Source organism: Vipera ursinii, assembly GCF_947247035.1.
Source record: "Vipera ursinii genome assembly, chromosome: 1".
In the NCBI taxonomy this organism is placed as follows: domain Eukaryota; kingdom Metazoa; phylum Chordata; class Lepidosauria; order Squamata; family Viperidae; genus Vipera; species Vipera ursinii.
Window position 1 is genome coordinate 185,611,324 of NC_139512.1, and position 17,920 is coordinate 185,629,243.

Below are 17,920 nucleotides of genomic sequence, written 5' to 3' on the forward strand. Positions count from 1 at the left end.
TAAAGCAACCATGTTTACTACTATTGTTTTTGTTTAGTTAGATAAGAATTTCCAATTATTTTAATAGGATAACAGAGTTTAGGAGATATACATTGACACTGGAGAGTATTTTCCTTTCAATTACAAAGGCTTTATTCTTCAGAGGAGAATAACCAGTGACTTAAGTTGAATGGGGAAAAAAAGCAATTTAAAATATATTGAAATAGTAGGCAAACTGCTTATGTCAAGTAAAAATAATGAAAACATAATACAAAATGATGTGGTTTATGATTTGATAAAATAGATACCTTAGAAACTAATCAGTGTCAAGCATATTGATTTCAATAAGAAAAAAATACCAAATCTTGCTAATTCATTCTGTATGAAAATTTGCTTAAGAACTTAAATAGTTAAACATAAACACAAATGTTAAATCCACCACTTCAGTGAGATTTAAAACTTTTAAATAATGTTTAAATGAATATGTCAAGAGGCATGAAAAAATTATTTATTTATTTATTTTATTATATTTGTATACCGCCCTTCTCCTGAAGGACTCAGGGCGGTGAACAGGGCAATACATGTTAAAAAACAAGAATACAAAAGTTAAAAAAGATTAAACAAGATGCCCAAAAACTATAACAATAAGTTAAGTTAAAATACATAAAAAACAATAAAACCCAAACCCGTCACACATCAGGCCAGGCCGGCTTGTTTGAACAGGTAAGTCTTTAGATCGTGCCGGAAGGAGCAAAGGTCGGGCGCCATCCAGAGCTCAACCGGAAGATGGTTCCATAAATCCGGCGCGCCCACAGAGAACACCCTCCCCCTGGGGGCCACCAGTCGACATTCTTTGACCGGTGGCACCCTGAGGAGGCCCTCTCTGTGGGAGCGCACTGCCGCAGGTGCTCCCTGAGGTATTCCGGACCCATGCCATGAAGGGCTTTGTAGGTCATTACCAGCACCTTGAATCTCACCTGGGAGCCAATGCAGCTCGCGGAGCAGGGGTGTAACATGGGAGTATCAGGAGACTCCCAACACAACTCTCGCAGCTGCATTCTGTACCAGTTGGAGCCTCCGAGTGTTCCTCAAGGGCAGCCCCATGTAGAGAGCATTGCAGTAGTCCAAATGAGAGGTCAAATAAAAAATTATTTTAAAGAGGAAAGGTTTTCAAATAATAGAATTGTCTAATTCTCCATTCTGGGAGGGGCTAAAGTTCTAGTACTGCAATAAGTTACAAGAATTAGTTATAAGAAACTTCATCATGCTAAGACACTTTTTCATCATTTGAAGGCAGATACACACCTTCATATCACAGATAGGAATAGATAGTCTAAAGAAGATAGTATATCCAAAAACACCAATGGCAGAGGATATCCTCTCTCAAGATCTCCAGAAGATGAATTACTACTTCAAAAACTGGCCACTTCCACCTCACTAATAGGTACACAAATTACCAGCCTTCAGTGAAGTTCTGGAACCATATTTTACAATGTAATAACTGTCTGAAGTACCTGGGGGGTAATACTGGACAGATCACTAACTTTCCATCAACACCTGAAAAAACAGCTGCAAAATTCAAAAGCTGCAACAATTTTTTGAACAGATTGACTGGAACATCTTGGGGTGCTGATGCTAACACCTAATGGACAATAACGTTGGCTTTGGTTTATCCCACAATTGAATATTGTGTCAGCATGTGACTTAACAGCACCCACACCAAAATGTTCGATACCCAACTGTGCCAGACAATGCTTATCATCTCTGGCATATTGCATCCCACTCCTGTGTACTGGTCAACAGTACTTAGCAATATCATACCACCCCACATTAGAAGACAACAAGCTGTCATTCAGTTATGGTCAAGGATGCTGAACAACAAGACCCTCCCTATTCACTAGAACAATGCGCAACCCATCACAAGATTGAAATCGTAGGCCAGCTTGGAAAACAGCTATTCATTTAACACCTAACCAGTTTAAACCTGAGAATGCCTGGAGAGAGGAAAGGTCCAAGATACATTCTTGTGGCCTGGCTTTCTCTCTGTATCAGTGGAGAGGGAAAGATTCCCCTTGTTGCAATTGTGGTGTCTATATGCAAATTATTGTGCAAGATTGCCCACGTCGTGCATTCTCTGGTTCCCTAGAAGATCTGCACGAAGCAACACCAGAGGCGATTGCCTGGATTGCTGAATTGGACATCCAGTTGTGAGGCCACTGCAATACCATCATAGAAGGGGTTGTTTTTTTACGTAGATTTTGTATGTTTACTTCTGTCATGTTCTCACTGTATGCTAAATAATAAAAACAATAGGACTATTTTGCTACTTCTTTAGATTCTCATTGACTGTTGGTAAGGGCCTGCTAATTGAACATTATGCTGAAGGATTGTTCATTCAAAATCTTACTAAATTCTTTAATCCTATGCTTCTTCTCGTGCATCTGGAGTCTTCTGTTGCCACAACAGATGTTATTTTTATGACCCCCACCCTTTTCCTAGATCAGTCACTTCTTTTATCTGGCATCTCAGAACCCTAAACATCCTATTCCCAATTACCGGTAGATCATCTTTTTCAAAAATACTTCCTGACCAAAACATAATGATCACAGGTGGCAAAAATGCAGCAAGAGCAAGAGCAACTTCTTACTTCCTGCCAGTTTCCCCATTGAGTTTCATTGGGGAAACCTTCCTTCCTTCCTTCCTTCCTTCCTTCCTTCCTTCCTTCCTTCCTTCCTTCTTTACTTCCTTCCTCCGTCCCTCCCTGATATAATAAACAGAAAAGGAAAAATTAGGGAGAGGGGATCAAAACAAGGAAAAAGTTAAAAATTGAAAAGAAAAAAAACTGAAGAAAATAGTTCATACAAATATATAGTAAAATAACTTCTTACTCTGTTCAAACAAAACATTAACATCATATAAAAATATAAATTAAGCAATCAAAATAACAAAATTATATAGCAGAATAATGTCTTAACTCTGTTTTAATATATAAAAGAATATATAATGCAGGTTTCTAATACACAGTATTTTTGTAATCATAGCAGATCTAATCATTGAAGCCTAAGAACAAAACATTTTTCTCAAAGTAGTCTGAAATTGTTCTCTAAGGAGAAACAAAACTAGATAGGCTTTCATCAAAGTACTTAGTTTGTCGTTTCTACAAATTCCATTAATTTCACAATCCATTCTTCAATTATGGAAATTTGTATATTTTTCTACCTCTGTGCAAGTCTCTCCATTATTATTATTATTGTATATGTATAAACAGAATCCCTTCAATTTGATTAATTGATAAATAAATAATATCTAAAATAAAAGTTTCTGCTTTCAATTTTACATCCATTTTTAGATTATTTTTGCAATCAAACATGCCAACATTTCTTGGCAGTTTTAAATGTCCACCAAAGATTATAAAAAGTATTTTCATATTGATTACATTTCAGCACATACACAAAGCTGTATAAGGGAACATCAGATATCTTTGCTTATACACCTTTCACAATTTCTCAGGAGTTAAATACCAAGAATACATCTTTTTATAAAAAACAGTTCTGTCAAATTATTGTTCAATAAAAATGTTGATCCATTAATCCAGATTTTTTTCCATTGATTGAGCATAATATAGACAATTTTTGGTCCATTTAATCACATATTCTTTAGCATATTCATCCTCCTGGTTCATTTTCAAAAACAGTTTATATACCTTGGCTATAAAATGATCATCATTAGTATATAAGTGCCTTTCAAAGTAGAACAGAACAGAACAGAACAGAATAGAATAGAATAGAATAGAATAGAATAGAATAGAATAGAATAGAATAGAATAGAATAGAATAGAATAGAATAGATGCTGGAAGGGACCTTGGATGTCTTCTAGTCCAGCCCCCTCTTCTTAAAAATCTCCAGTGATGGAGCGCCCACAATTTCTGAAGGCAAGCTGTTCCACTGGTTAATTGTCCTCACTGTCAGGAAGTTTCTCCTTAATTCCAAGTTGCTTCTCTCTTTGATCAGTTTCCAACCATTGTTTCTCATCCTTCCCTCTGGTGAACAACTCTTCTTTGTGGCAGCCCCTCAGATACTTTAACACTGCTATGATGTCTCCCCTATTTCTTATTTTCTTTAGACTAGCCAAACCAAATCCCACAGCCGTTCTTCGTATGTTGTAATCTCCAGGTCTTTGATCATCTTAATTGCTCTTCTCTTAATGTTTTCCAAACTGTCAACATCTTTTTTGTGATATGGTGACTAAAATTGGCTGCAGTATTCCAGGTGTGGTCTTACTAGGGTTTTATAAAGCAGTACTAATACTTTGCATGATCTTGATTCTGTGCCTTTGTTTATACAACCCAGGATTGTATTAGCTTTTTTGTTTGCTGCTGCACACTGCTGGTTCATAGTCAAGTGATCGTTCCCTAGGGACTCCAAGGTCCCTCTCACAGTTACTGTTTTTAAGCCAGGTCTGCACTTGTACCTTTATTTTTTCCTGACTAAATGTAAAACTTGGCTTTTCTCCACATTGAAACTCATTTTTGTTGGATAGGGCCCATTGTTCAAATTTGTCAAGATCTTTTTGGATCCTGAGCTTGTCTTCTGCGGTGTTGGCTATTCTTGCCAGTTTGGTGTTATCTGCAAATTTGATGAGTGCCCCTTCTATTCCCTCATCTAAGTTATTTATGAGGACATTGAAGAGTATGGGCCTAAGACGGCCTAAGACAGAAACTTGTGTTACCCCACTGCTTATTTCTTTCCATGCGGATGTAGTGCCATTGAGGACTATTCATTTGTCAGATCCATCTGGTGGTGATGTTGTCTATTCCAGAGCTTTTCAACCTTTTCACGGATTGTACCACTTTTAGGATATGGCAATATTCAAGTACCACCTAGCAAGGTATCAAAAACTTGATGACCAAAAAAAAACCTGTTCAAAGTTGCAATTGCACTGAAATGACTTATGACCATTTTTCACACTTATGACCATTGCAGCATTCCCAGGGTCATGTGATTTATATTTGGATAATTGGCAACTGATTCATATTTATGATGGTCACAGTGTTCCAGGGTCATGTGATCCCCTTCTGCAAGCTTTTGACAAGCAAAGTCAATGGTAGGGCTGCTGGTGGCTGTGTGCTAAGGTGGGACTTCCTTACCTACTTACCTCCTTCTCTGTCTCCCTCTTTCTCATTCCCATCTCCTTCTAAAGGAAGAATTTGAAAAACCTCCCCCATATTTTCCCTCTTCCATATATTCATCAAACAAGGAAAAGCCTCCAGAGACAGAAAAAACAAGACATTGAGGGAACTAGCTTAAAAAAGGTGCATTCCCCTTTAAGAATTAGCTAGTGGCTAAAAAGGAAAGTTAAGGAGCGGTAAGGCAGCCTCCCCAAATGGCTTCATAAGTAAAGGAATGCTACAGGCAAAATCCATTCAGGAGAAAAATACTTCAAAATCACTTGCAGCAAAACTTATAGCAGAGCATGCTAACATGAGACATCAGCCACCAGCCAAATAGAAATCGCCAAACACTCCTTAACACAAAGCCCACATTGCACAAATCCCAGAACATCAAAGTCACAAAAGCACATAAGAATCCTTCCACTCTCCATCTCCCTCCCTCCATGCCTCACCTCCAGCTGATGCTGCCTTTCTTCATTGCTGCGTTTCTTCATTCCTCATGGAGTATTTATTTATTTATTTATTTATTCGTTTTATATACCGCCCTTCTCCCGGAGGACTCAGGGCGGTGTACAGAGCAAAGTAAGTATACAATAAACCAAGAATAAAACAAATAAAACCCCAGATCTACAAATAAAACCCCAAATCTATTAGGCCAGGCCAGCTTGCTGGAATACATAGGTTTTTAAATCTCGCCGAAAGGTGCGAAGGTCGGGGGCCATCCGGATTTCGGCTGGTAAGCGGTTCCAGAGGATTGGCGCACCCACCGAGAATGCTCTGCCCCTGGGGGTCACCAGCCGGCATTCTCTGACCGGTGGCACCCTGAGGAGGCCCTCTCTGTGGGAGCGCACAGGACGGAGGAGTGTTGACGCTGGCAGTAGGTGCTCCCGTAGGTAATCCGGACCCATGCCATGTATGTCATCACTAGCACCTTGAATTTCACCCGGAAGGCAACTGGAAGCCAGTGCAGCTCACGAAGCAGAGGTGTAATATGGGAGTATCGGGGAGCCCCCAAAAGCGTCCGTGCAGCTGCACTCTGTACCAGCTGAAGCTTCCGAGTGATTCTCAAGGGCAGCCCCATGTAAAGAGCGTTGCAGTAGTCAAGACGAGAGGTCACAAGTGCATGGGTGACTGTACGTAAGGCATCCAGGTCCAGATAGGGTCGTAGCTGGCGCACCAGACAAACCTGAGTGAAAGCCCCCCTAGTCACAGCTCCTATGTGATCTTCTAAGGAGAGCTGTGAATCTAGGAGGACACCCAGGTTGTGAGCCCTATCTACGGGGGGCAGTAACTCGCCCCCAATATTAAGGGATGGAATACTCTGAATATCCTGATATGCCGGTATGTACAGCCATTCAGTCTTGTCCGGGTTGAGTTGAAGCCTGTTCCTCCCCATCCATTCCCAGACCGCTTCCAGGCAACGGGACATCACGTTAAGGGCATTACTGATGTGGTTTGGGGTCGAGATGAAAAGCTGGGTGTCATCAGCATACTGATGATAACCCACTCCAAAACCACGGATGATCTCACCTAGCGGCTTCATATAGATGTTAAACAGGAGAGGTGAGAGGACCGACCCCTGAGGAACTCCATAAATGAGAGGCCTCGGGGTCGATCTCTGGTCACCCGCCAACACCCACTGTGAACGTTCCAGAAGGTAGGAGGAGAACCACTGAAGAACAGTGCCTCCCACTCCCATTCTCCTGAGACGCCGAAGTAAGATACCATGGTCGATGGTATCAAAAGCCGCAGAGAGGTCTAATAGGACCAGGACAGAGGAATGACCCCTGTCCCGAGCCCGCCAGAGATCATTCATCAGAGCGACCAATGCCGTCTCCGTGCTGTGTCCGGGCCTGAAACCCGATTGGTACGGGTCTAGTTAATCAGTATCTTCTAGGAACAGAGGAAGCTGATGCGCCACTACGCTCTCAACAACCTTCGCAAGAAAGCGAAGGTTGGAGACCGGGCAAAAGTTGTTTAAAACAGCTGGGTCCAGGGAAGGCTTTTTGAGGAGGGGTCTCACCACCGCTTCTTTCAAGGCTGCGGGGAAACTGCCCTCTTTCAATGAAGCAGTTACCACTGCATGGATCCAGCCTCGTGTCCCATCCCGAGCCACATAAACCAGCCAGGAGGGGCACGGGTCCAATAAGGATGTAGTGGAGCTTAGCTTCCTCATGATCCTTTCTACCTCGTCCAGAGTCACAGGATCGAACTCTTCCCAGATAACATCAACAAGACTGTCCATGTTCTCATTGTCAGACTCTGCCCAGTTGGAATCCAGACTGGTCCGGATCCAAGCGATTTTGTCCAGCAGATGTTGGCTAAATTCCTCAGCACGACCCTGCAAGGGATCCTCCTTCACCTCTAGATTAAGGAGGGAGCGGGTCACCCTAAACAGGGCGGTCGGGCGATTATCTGCGGACGTGATAAGGGCAGCAAAGTAATTAGACCTTGCCCTCCTTAGCGCCGCGAGATAAGACCTCGTAAAGGACCTTAGTCGCAATCGGTCGGATTTGGATCGGCTGGATCTCCAACAGCTCTCTAGGCCCCGTCTCTGCCGTTTCATCTCCCGGAGCTCCGTAGAAAACTATGGAGCCCATTGGGATCTGCAACGGGTCAGGGGCCGCATGGGTACAACTCGGTCGAGTGCTTCTGTGGCTGCCTTTTCCCAGGCTTCCACCATGGCACTGGCCGAGCTATGAGCAAAGGAGGCAGGTGGGGGGCCAAGCGCTGTTTGGAACTGCCCAGGGTCCATAGGGCGGCTGCCTAGGGCGGTACCATTTCGTTGGTTCAGTAACCCCACGACGGGGAGTGGCAAAGCAGAAGGTCAGCCGCAGGAGATGATGATCTGTCCATGACAGGGGCGTAACAATTGGAGAGCCCCCACCCAGATCATGTAACCACTGTCCAGATAGGAAAATCAAATCGAGCATGTGTCCTCCTACATGAGTTGGGCCCTGGATTATCTGCGTCAGGTCCATGGCCGTCATGGAAGCCATGAACTCCCGAGCCAACTCAGATGATCTCCCCAGGGATGGTAAGTTGAAGTCACCCAAGATCATAATTTTGGGGAACTCAACCACCAGTCCCGAGAGGATGACAAGAAGCTCGGGCAGGGCTGCTGCTACGCGACTAGGTGAAAGGTACACTAGCAGCAAGCCCAACTGAGCCTTAGGGCCACATATAAGGAGGAGAGACTCACCCGGCTATTTGGACAACAGTGGCCTCTCGTGGATACAGGTTCTCCCTCACCGCTACCGCCACTCCCCCGCCTCTTCCCTGAGCCCGAGGCCTGTGTAGCACCCGGAAACCTGGTGGGCAAAGATCTACCAAAGGGACACCACCCTCAGGTCCTAACCAGGTTTCCGTAATGCAGGCCAGATCCGCATGTTCACTCTCAACCAAATCTCGGATGAGAGGAGCTTTATTGACTATGGATCCGGCATTAAGATATACAAGCCTGAGCTCAGGTGGTTGATTATCTTCGCTCCCGGTACCACAGGCCGAAACCAGAGGGTCGGAGTGCATCACCGCTTGAAGACAGCGGGGACGCACTCCCGGATGTTGATGCGGTCCTCTGTTCGGACACCTACTGCCATTCCCTACCGTCGTTGGAATAGGTAATCCCAAACTCCGCTTTGGGGCCCCGAGGGTAGCTAGTCTAAGCTCCCTCTCAGCGTGATCAATCTCAGGCCTGGCCTGAGTAGCGGTTGGTGGACACCTCCCGGTATCTGACCGAAACTCTAAACCCTCCCCTCTCCCTAACCCCATAAAAAATTTAGCTAGAAAATTAACCAGGGGCCTCTTATTAGGTTTGTAACCGAGGCCCCTATCCCTGCCCAGCCATCTCTCTGGGTCCCAACAATTGGGCCTTTCATCAAGAGGTAGATTGGTAAGTGAGGCGGGTCGCATCCAGGAGGAGGGGGAACCCCTAAGGGCGAATAAGGCAGTGATGGAGTACTTGAGACGAGTCATTGATTAAAGAGTGACTTCGTAGCTAATAGACATGTCCGTGTAAGCCATTATTTACAAATGGGGAAGATGTTAGTAAGATGTTAAAGTAATAAGGGACTCAATATTAATTAAAATTAGGTATTGATTAGGTAATAGGTATTAGACCCAGTCAATTGCTGCCATTGTTGCCGTTGCCGCCGAGCTCCGGAGGGGGGAGGCAAGGCTACACAGTCAGTTGTTTTGCCAGTCATTTGTTTTTGCTCTCCCCCTCCGAGTATGTACGTCGGGTGAAGTTGTTCTAGTCCGTATGTAAGGCAGCGGGGATCGAGTATGACCCCTCCCCCAATGGATTTCTTGCCTGTTTGTTGCTGCCAGCACACGTGGCTGCCACAGAAGTTGTAGATTGGCTCATGGCCAGCCTGCTTGAGCTCCTCTCCCCCTACCATCTTCCTTCTTCTTTCCCTTTGCTGCAGCTAGACCTGACTCCGCTCCTTCTCAAGGCTGCTTGTTTTCTTCTCTCTCCCTCTCCCGCCCAAACTGCCTCCTTTTATAGCCTCTCCTGTCTCTGCCCCCCTTCTCCTTTAGTGAGCCAGAAGTGAGCCTGGGACCTTTGCCTCGCCCCAGCCACTCTGCAGCTCCAGAGGACTCTCTCACAGTAAGTCCTTGCCTGTGCTGGCTCATTTCCTTTTGACTAATTAATAGGCTGGAAAAAACCCAACCCAAATTTATTTACAGTTCCAAAATGATAAAGTCTTTCAAACAAAAAACAGCAGAATATTTTCTTCAATAAATGATTCAAAACATCAAACAAGAATAAACAAACAAGAGTCAAACAGATTAGCAAGAACAGACCAGGATTCTCTTTGAATGTCTCCGAACGGTTACCTTCAGCAACCAGCACCGCCCACACCTTCCCCTTTTATTATCTGTCCCAAGGTGTGCCTTCTCAATGCCTTCTCCTCCTTTCACTGAGTTGCCTCATTGATTTTCTCTGCTCTACTCTGCTGGATTGCCTTCTGCTACTAGCGTCTCTAAACAGATTCAGATGTGACTCCTCTAAGTCCGACACCTCCTCCTCACACAGCTGAGCCTCATGAAGAACATGACTGGAGGGGCCAGGCTGAGAGTCCTGCAGTGCATCAGAGCCTCTCTCTGACACCAAAGGCTCTCCAAACTCCTCCTCCTCCTCCTCCTCAGATTCCTCAGACTCAGCTGATGGGAGCACAGGCTGACACTGAATCACAACAAGTATAGCTTTACATCTAGTTCCCTCCTTCACCATTTGGGTGATAAAGCTGTCAGCTAGGTTGGTTAGGAAACTGATCTCCTGCTCACCGCAGAGTTTGTCTCCCAGTTGATATCTGGATAGTTGAAGTCTCCTATTACTACTGTGGTATGCTTCCTACATACATTTGTTAGCTGGTTGGCAGAGTCCATCTATTACTTCTGATTGGTTGAGTGGCCTGTAATATACACCTATGTCAGTTTTTTTCCTCTTTTATATTGGCCTATATACATCCTGGAGATATTTTGTCTTTGATCATGTGCATTTAGTACAACTCCCCCTCCTCTTTTTTTAGACTTTTTTCTTTTGAACAATTTATATCCATCCATCAGTCCATTCCATTCATAGATTTTGTATCACCAGATTTCTGTTATGCCAACTATGTCATGCCCTCCCTCATGTTAGTACTAGTTGCTTCTAGTTTGCTATGTTTGTTCCCGAAGCTTTGAGCATTTGTATATAAGCATTTAAGACTTTTATGCTTGTCCATGGGTATGTTTCTTGCATGTCCTGATAGTTGTTTAAGTTTTTCTTTTTTTCTCATCACTGCCTGCCTCACTGTTTAATTTGTTTTCTTGGGACTTGTGATTGGTTTTGGGGTCTAGAGAGCCTAGAAATTGGTCACCCTTCCCTCTCAATTTTAGTTTAAAGCCCTCCTTAATGAGTTGGGCTAGTCTTTTTCCAAGTACATATTTGCCTGTTTTCATGAGGTACAGCCCATCCATTGCCAAGAATCCTTTGCGTAGGAAATGCAATCCATGATGCAGGAAACCAAAGTTTTCTTGGCTCCCAACCATTTGCACAGAGAGAGACAGGGACAAAGAGAGGCACTTGTGCTTCCCTTCTTTCTCTCTCTCTCTCTCTCTCTCTCTCTCTCTCTCTCTCTCTCTCTGTGTGTGTGTGTGTGTGTGTGTGTGTAAGACGCTGTTCTTCAAGAAGCTGACAAGCTTATTGGGCGGGGCTCCTGCCTTTGCTGCATCTCCACAGGAAGCACGAAGCAGCAGAAAGCAGGGCAGGAGAGCCAGCCCAATAAGAATGTGTGTCAGCTTATCCAGAACAGTGTGAAGCCAGCTTGCCAGGTGAGCAGAAGATCAGAAGGGGGGGAGAAAGAGAGAGAGAGGGAGGGAGAGGAAGAGAGAGGGGGAGGGGAGAGAGAGAGAGAGAGAGAGAGAGAGAGAGAGAACTCATGTACAGCAGCCTCTATTTCTTTTTAATTACATTCTTCAATCAAGTTCCTCCCTTGTGTGCATGCGCACGCATGAGAGAGTTTTGCAGCTCCCAGTGTTGTTTTTTTTCCTCTGGGAAACGGGTCCAAGTGGCTCTTTGAGTATTTAAGGTTGCCGACCGCTGCTTTAGCCAGTGGTTTATTTCTAAAATTCTTTTTTCCCCTCAATGGGTGTTGGCCTTTCATTGTGAGTACTGATGAGAACACTAGTTGTGCTCCTAGCTTCTTAACTTTATTGCCTAGTTCTTTCTTTGCTAGGTGTCTTCATATTTTCTTTGAGCGGGAGGTTGTGGATCTGGGTATTTCCATCTAATGGGAGAAATTGATTGCTTAGTTTTAATGGGGCTGCTTCTGGCTGGGTAAGATTGGGCAGAAGGGGTTTGTTTGTTGTATGCTGTCTTTGGTGCTGGTCTCTGCTCTGGTCAGGCCTCCTGCAACTGTTATAAATATGAGTCATTTGTCAAGCATCTGAGAGTAAATCACATGACCATGGTGACATTGCAATGGTCATAAGGCTTTTTGGTAATTCAAGTTCAACAGTCTCAGAGTTAATAACCCTTTTTATGGGGAAAGGACCAATGTACATTGGACCCAGTTTTTTGGAGGGTTATCTAGATTGCAGGTATTTGGTGGACAGGTAGAGCCTGCCCCCAATTTTAAAGTGTCTTGGTTTTGAACAGTTCTTGTTGGCTTGTTTTTTATATGCTTCCCTCACCTCCTCCAAAGCTTTTCTGTCAGAGTTGCCTCCGCTCAATCCCTAGGAAAGAAAAACCCTCAACTCCATAGATTTAGAGAAAAGGGAGTCCTTAAGGTACAACAGTTCATTTAGTGACTGTTGAAAGTTACAGCAACACTGAAAAAAGTGAGTTATGATCATTTTTCACACTTATGACCATTGCAATGTCACCATGGTCATGTGATTTACTCTCAGATGCTTGACAAATGACTCATATTTATAACAGTTGCAGTGTCCCAGAATCATGTAATCCCCTTTTGCAGCCTTCTGACAAGCAAACCAGATTCACTTAACAACCATGTTACTAATTTAACAACAGTAGTGATTCAATTAACAACTCTGGAAAGAAAAGTCATAAAATGGGGCAAAACTCAACAAATTTCTCACTTGGCAACATAAATTTTGGGCTCAATTGTGGTTGTAATTTGAGGACTACCTGTACGCCATGGTCAGGCAAGATCTGAAGCAAAATTTGCATGAAGAAACAAATTGAAGCAAACCCCAAAGCCCAGCCCCCATTAGCCAGGCAATCAGAGTTCAATCACTGGCCAAGAAGATATTTGGGGGAAATCTCTGCTCCATGTATACTGTTCCTCTTCTGTGCATTCCAAATCCAGGGTGGTTGACCTTGAAAATGTTAAACAAACCAAGGTGGCCTCTTTGAGACTAGACCTCCTCATTGCTTCTCAGAAATTCTATTTTCTCCTCCTGCATGCTTCCCCTCCCAGATGCCCAGTGCTTCTCCCTACCCCAGCATTTCCATGGCAGCTGGCAGCAAGCTTGAAAGAAAGCAAAGTTGCAAGCTGACATTTGGCCTTCTTTAAGAGAGGCGTTAGCTCTAAAATAAGAGAACAAAATACAAATAGATAAAATACAGCAATATAAACCAACTAAAACCACTAATCCATTCAGGGTTTGTCAAGATATTTTCTATGAAAGATTTGGAGGAGTTTAGGTGCCTGGACATATTTAGCATCCACCCACACAGATTGCAAGGGGGAGACATGCTTCCACACAACAAGGTATTGGATCTTCCACGTATGTTTCCTAGAATCTAGAATCTCCTTAAATTCAAAATGCTGCCCTCCTTTAGTTAAAATGGGCACAGGCGGGGCCTCAGGTGTAGGGCGAAGGGGAGACATGGTTTCAGGGTGAATACATTTAAGGTTCTTAGGCAATTCCAATTGTACTGTGACTGGGTTAATTATTTTAATGATGGGGAATGGCCCAACATATTTAGAGCCTAGTTTCCTTGACTGTTTGGTGGACTTTAGATATTATGTGGAAAGGTAAATTCTTATAACACACTTTAAAATCTTTATATTTCACACATTTTTGTCAGCTTGTTTCTTATATGCTTGACATGCATCTTCCAGAGCTACTGGCCAAGTGTTTTGGAGTTGTGCTATCCACTCCACTAAGGAGGGTATTTGAGGGGTTTTTTTTTGAGGTAGCTCTGGCATAGCTACAAAGTCCTGACCAGAGGCCACCTTAAATGGGGTAAACCTGGTGCTGCTACGCACAAAATTGTTGTATACCACCTCTGTAAATGGACAGTCAGCTCAATTGTCTTGCTGGTAATTAATGTAGCACCTGAAGTACTGTTCTGGGACCAAATTGTCTCTCTCACACGCCCTGTTAATCTGAGGATGATGGGAGGAGCTTAAGTCCTGGACAGTTAGTAACAGCTTCAAAAATTCTTGCCAAAACTGTAATGTGAACTGCATCCCTCTATCTGAAATAATGCTATCAGGAGCACCATGCAACCTAAACACATGTTGTACAAAAAGTTTAGCTAACGTTTTTGAGGAGGGGATTTGGGGGCAAGATTTCTGTTTCAAAAAAAGTTCAGTAACAACCCAAACAACAGTGTTCCCCCCACTTTCAGGTAATTCTACAATAAAGTCCATTGATATTTCTTTCCATAGTGCCTGGGGAATGGCCACAGTCTGCCAAAGTCCTGTTGGCTTCCCTGGTGTCCTCTTAGCTGCTGCACAGACTAGGCAGCTGGCTACATAGCTTTCAATGTCTTTTTTCAAAGAAGGCCACCAAGATTGCAGCTTAATCAAGTGCAAGGTTTTTATAAATACAAACTGTCCTGCTGACTTAGAGTCATGAGTACTTTTTAAAATAGTGCTCCTTAAATTTGAGGGCACATACAACTTAGCTCCAACCCAAGCCAGTCCATTGTTCATGATGCAGACACTAATCAAGCTCCAGCACTTCCTTAAGCTTTTCTCGCAGTTCATTTGAAAGTTCAGGCTCCTTTCCCCCTTGAGATCTAGTTGTTACTGGGGCTGCTAACTGCTTTGAGGGGATGACCAGTCAAATCACCTCAGCTTTAATACTATTATATTGGAGGAACTTGAACAAAGCATCTGCCATAAAGTTTTTCCCTCCTGGAATATAGTGCGTGGTGAAATTGAACCAATTAAAATATTGAGCCCAACAAACATCCTTAGAGGATAACTTGCATGGAGTTTTCAGGGCTTCCAGGTTCTTATGGTGAGTCCACACCTTGAACGGGATCTTTGCCCCTTCTAGGAAATGTGCCAAGTAAGCAGGCCCACTGCACTGCATATGCCTCCTCCCATACTGCCCACCTCTGTTCAGTCCCAGTAAGTTTTTTAGAGATGTACATGCATGGTTGTAGCAGGTCCTGGGCATTCCTTTGTAGTAGCACAGCCCCCATGTCTACATCACTTGCATTTGCCTGAATTACAAAAGGAACAGTTGGATTGGGATGCTTTAGCATGGGCTCCGCCACAAACAGCTGTTTGAGTTTTTTTAACTCAAAAAACTGGCAGTGCATGGTCCACTTAAAACAGCAGACTCAGCTTCAGCTTGCCCTCATCCTTAGTTTTTAAAAGGTGGGTGATTGGTAATGCAATCTTTGCAAATCTTTGCTGATAGAAATTGGCAAAGCCTAGGAAGCTCTGTAACTACTTTCTAGTCCAGGTAGGGGCCCACTCTGAAGGCAGTGGCCTTCACCTTTTCTGGGTCCGTTTCCACTCCATTACCTAAGTAATCAATTTTATCTTGGTGAAATTCACATTTAGAATGTTGCAAACAATTTGGCTGTTGAGAGCCTTTTTAGGACTGCTTGCAGCCATTTCACATGCTCTTCCATAGACTCAGTATATATTAAAATGTCATCAAAATACACCAATACTCCTTATATAAATAGTCATGCAAAACTTGACTACTGCATGCAGACCAAAGGGGAGCACCCAGAATTGAAAACATTCCAGAGGGCAGTTGAACACAGTTTTCCATTTGTTGCCCTCCTTGATCCTAACCCTGTAGTAAACCTCCTGCAAATCTAATTTAGTGAAGATTTTGCCTGTGGCTAGATGCGCCACCATGTCCTTCATCAGGGGCAATGGGTAGACATGTTCTATGCACAGTGTGTTTAGCCCTCTATAGTCAACACACAATTAAGAGTTCCATCCTTCTTTTCCTAGAACAACACCAGGGCTGCCCCTCGTGGTTTAGTCGGATGAATAAATCCACATTTTAGATTTTTATCTATGAAAGTGCAGAGCTCTTCAAGCTTGCATGGAGTCACTGAGTAAGGTTTAGGCTTTGGGAGTTTAGCCCCAGGAAGGATTTTAATATTACAGTCAGTGGGGCAATGGGACGGGAGCGTGTCGAAGCCCTTCTCACTAAACACACCCCATAGATCCCAGTATTCTTTGGGGATTCTGGGTTCGCTCCTGTGCTGCTGCCCCCAACTCCCTCTGTCCTTTGGTTTTCCTTCCTCTGGGTGTCAGAATCTGTTCCCCTGTCTTGGCCACCTTATGCTGAATCTTTAAAAGCCTCCTACTGTATATAAGGGTTCCATTTCTGGAGCCAAGACAGTCTGAGTAGGAGGGGCCTCATCATTCCCAGCACCACTATAAAACTCAGAGTCTCCTTGTGCTTTCCCATTCTCATCTCCACCCACTCAGTTATAAAAAGTTGGCAAAAAGCTATTGGCACCTTCAGCCACTTGAGTCTCAGTCCCAGCTTTTCCACCACCTCAGGGCTAACCACACACCTGGTGCAACCTGAAACTAGTAAAGAATGAACCTCTAGTTCCACAGGAATGGCCACAGGTATTAGGTTGACTTACCATGAGTTGTTGTCATAGTGACTTTTACTCTCACCTGAGCTGGATGGAACTCCCAGCCCCTCAGAGTCAGGAGGGGAGAATTTGGTGACCTCCACAGCTCCCAGTTCCTGGGAGCTGGCTTCTTCATCTTATTCCTTGGAGTTGTTATGGCCTTTAGGCTGGGCTTGGTTGATTAGCACTCTGCATCACGGTGTCCATCTTCCTTGAAGCATGCTGTGAACCTCGGTCTAGGTACAGACTTGCTCTTTGCATGCAGAAGGGGAGGATTTGCTCCATCCATTCCTACCACGGTGTTGGTCTGGGGCTTGGTCGATCTCTACATCATCCACCAACACATATCAGTGTTGTAGGGTGTGTGGGGCCCCATGTGAGATGCAGATGTTTGTTTGAAGCAAACAATCAGGATATCTTTGAGCCATGTGGCTAGCAGTCATGCCAGCTCTCGGAACTCCTGGGTATACACTGACCACCAAACTTCGGTGATGGTTTTCATCCAGGTCCAGGTCTTGCACTCTGCCAGTGGGTCCTTGAACTGTTGGCAGAGGGCCGCCATGAAGTCATAGTTCCGCAGCTGGGAAGCATCATCATTATGGAGGGAGACCATCCACTAGGCTACTGCACCTTCAAGAGCCATGGTCACACATCTTACTTAGGCTACCTCTGTCCCCAGTTCAGCCTCATACTCCTGCATGAAGTTCCAAACTTGCACCAGAAAGAACTTCAGTTGCTTGGGGTCTCCCCCATACTTCATCCCCAAGGGGGGAGGGCCTTTAGAGCCCAGCATCTTCAAGGGACAGCTCCTGCAGGGGGGACTCGTGTAACAGCTGCTGTTGCTGGTGGCTTTGTTGGTATCATCGCTGGTCCAGGCTGAGCAAGTTTGACTGCCACTGTGGCTACTGATGTGGCAGCTTCATCCATGACTTGGCTTGGGGTAGCCGAGGAGTTTGAGAAGCCATCTGAGCAAGAGTTTCCTGGACTCTTTTGTTCTCGATCGCCTCTTGTAACAGGGACAGTGCATGGCTCAGCATGGCATCTGCTGGATTTAGAGAAAAGGTACTTTTACTAGGAATTAACTGAATACAGCAATGGTCAGGCAAGATCTGAAGCAAAATTTGCATGAAGAAACAAATTGAAGCAAACCCAAAAGCTCACCACCCAGTATTCAGGCAACCAGAGTTCAATCATTGACCAAGAAGATATTTTGGGAAAGTCACTGGTCCAGGTGCATCGTTCCACCTTCGTGTATCCCAAACTTGAAAATTTTAAACTCAAGCTGGCCTCTTTGAGTCTAGGCTTCCTCGTTGCTCCTTAGAAATTCTGCTTCCCCCTCCTGCATTCTTCCCCACCCAAGTGCCCACTGCTTCCTCTCCACCATTTCCATGGCTGCTGACAGCAAGCTTGAAAGTGAAGATGCAGGCTGACATTTTCTAACTACTGGCCACATGTTTCTTTTAAG

The 17,920-nt window shown here is 44.3% G+C and overlaps 1 protein-coding gene across 4 annotated transcripts in view; it reads left to right on the forward strand.

Moving 5' to 3' along the window:
- Window positions 1–17,920, forward strand: part of HDAC4 (histone deacetylase 4) — a 371,455-nt gene that overhangs the window by 294,427 nt on the left and 59,108 nt on the right. The gene's annotated exons all lie outside the window — the stretch shown is intronic.